This window comes from Schistocerca americana, unplaced genomic scaffold (assembly GCF_021461395.2).
Source record: "Schistocerca americana isolate TAMUIC-IGC-003095 unplaced genomic scaffold, iqSchAmer2.1 HiC_scaffold_334, whole genome shotgun sequence".
NCBI classification, from domain to species: domain Eukaryota; kingdom Metazoa; phylum Arthropoda; class Insecta; order Orthoptera; family Acrididae; genus Schistocerca; species Schistocerca americana.
Genome location: NW_025726054.1, coordinates 37,501 through 40,000, shown reverse-complemented (window position 1 = coordinate 40,000; position 2,500 = coordinate 37,501). Strand labels below are relative to the sequence as shown.

Genomic DNA, 2,500 nt, shown 5'->3' with positions numbered 1-2,500 from the left:
AACCGATACAAGTCGGGCCCCTCTTTTAGAGATGCTCGTCGGGGTAACCCAAAAGGACCCGGAGACGCCGTCGGGAGATCGGGGAAGAGTTTTCTTTTCTGCATGAGCGTTCGAGTTCCCTGGAATCCTCTAGCAGGGAGATAGGGTTTGGAACGCGAAGAGCACCGCAGTTGCGGCGGTGTCCCGATCTTCCCCTCGGACCTTGAAAATCCGGGAGAGGGCCACGTGGAGGTGTCGCGCCGGTTCGTACCCATATCCGCAGCAGGTCTCCAAGGTGAAGAGCCTCTAGTCGATAGAATAATGTAGGTAAGGGAAGTCGGCAAATTGGATCCGTAACTTCGGGATAAGGATTGGCTCTGAGGATCGGGGCGTGTCGGGCTTGGTCGGGAAGTGGGTCAGCGCTAACGTGCCGGGCCTGGGCGAGGTGAGTGCCGTAGGGGTGCCGGTAAGTGCGGGCGTTTAGCGCGGGCGTGGTCTGCTCTCGCCGTTGGTTGGCCTCGTGCTGGCCGGCGGTGCAGGATGCGCGCGCCTGCGCGGCGTTCGCGCCCCGGTGCTTCAACCTGCGTGCAGGATCCGAGCTCGGTCCCGTGCCTTGGCCTCCCACGGATCTTCCTTGCTGCGAGGCCGCGTCCGCCTTAGCGTGCTCCTCCGGGGGCGCGCGGGTGCGCGGATTCTCTTCGGCCGCCATTCAACGATCAACTCAGAACTGGCACGGACTGGGGGAATCCGACTGTCTAATTAAAACAAAGCATTGCGATGGCCCTAGCGGGTGTTGACGCAATGTGATTTCTGCCCAGTGCTCTGAATGTCAACGTGAAGAAATTCAAGCAAGCGCGGGTAAACGGCGGGAGTAACTATGACTCTCTTAAGGTGGCCAAGTGGCGGCGGTGTGGCTGCATCCGGACTTGGCTTTTCGAAGTGCGGTCTTGATGTAGTCGTGCTGCTGCTGCGAGGTGCCTTCCTTGGGTTATAGTTACAGGGAGAGTGATGCGCAATACATGGGCCTAGCCCTCTTAGCCTCTCCTCTCCTGCGGTCTTCTCCCCTTCTCGTGGGCCCGCTGATTTTAGCAGAGTAGAAGACCGCACCAGGGGCTTGGGGGGGTTACCAGCCCCCCCTCGCACTATCCCTTTTTTAGTTGGGGGCAGTAACCAGAGAATAAGTGGTGGCCCTTCCGCTGAAGGTGCCACCCCAACTCCCCCAGCACCTAGCCGGCCAACCGGCCGTGCCGAAAATCTTGTAACTTTTGCAGCTGTATACGCCTGTAGTGAGTGCCACCGCAGCTTCACCACCAAAAACGGTCTCGGGGTCCATCGCCGCCGCCAACACCTTGCGGCCGCCAACGCGGAGATCGTCACGGAGAGGCATCGCGCGAGGTGGACGGAGGAAGAAGTCCTGTCGCTCGCCAAGGCAGAGGCCGAACTGTTCCTCGAGAGGGACGCCCGGTTCTTCTTCGTAAATCAAGAGCTCATCAGGATGTTCCCCGACCGAACGCTTGAGGCAATCAAGTGCCGACGGCGGCAAGCTGCCCACAAGCAGCTTGTCCGCCAATTCATGGAGGCGCTTGAGATCGGTCGGGGGGAAGAGCCGGCGTCCCGCCGGGGAGCAGCGAGCCCGCTGCCTGACGCGGGCGAGGCCGCTGCGCCGCCCGTCGACGCAGCCGAGGACTTCGCGGCCGACACCACCGGGCCGCCGCCGGAGGGGCCGACTGACGCCGCCATCTGGGAGCATCTGGCGGGGCTACCCGCTTCCGCCCAGCGTTTCTCTGCCCTGGATCGTGTCATCGGTCTGGGGCGGGGCACGCCGCCCGATGTCATCCTGGGCATGCTCCCGGATGCCCTTGCGTCGGTCGGGTCCAGAGGGGAGAGATCGATCACCAGGACACAGCGGCCGCGCCAACCATCGAAGCGGCCGCCTGCCGCGCCGCCGACGCAGAAGCGCAAGCGGCGCCGCTGGGAGTACGCGAGAACGCAGGATGCCTTCCGACGGTCGCGTGCGCGTTGCGTGCGCGGCCTCTTGGATGGCACCCTGCTCCAGCCGCCACCTGCCATCTCTGGTCTGCTGGACTTCTGGGCGGACCTCTTCACCAAGAAGCCCATCTCCACCGCGGGCTTCATTCGTGACCGCCTCCTCCCGCACTCAGAGCCTGTCGCTCTCGAGTGCATATGGGGGCCGGTCACACATGAGGAGGTCGCCGCCGCGTTGCCGCCCAGGGGATCAGCAGCCGGGCCGGACGGCCTTACCCCAGCGGAGTTGCGGCGCCTGCCGCACGAAGTCCTGGTGAAAGTGATGAATCTCTTCCTTCTGGCCCGCGCCCTTCCGGAACGCCTGCTTCGCGCGCGGACGTCCCTTCTCCCGAAAACGGCTGCACCAACATCCCCCGCTGACTTTCGCCCCATTACGGTCTGCTCGGTGTTGGCGCGGACCTTTCACAAGGTTCTCGCGTCACGCCTGATGCGCGCTTGTGCTGTGGACGAACGTCAGCGGGCATTCATCCCTCGG

General features: G+C 63.5%; 1 pseudogene; it reads left to right on the top strand.

The window, feature by feature from the left end:
- LOC124580590 overlaps positions 1 to 2,500 on the top strand; it is a 7,960-nt pseudogene that overhangs the window by 2,014 nt on the left and 3,446 nt on the right.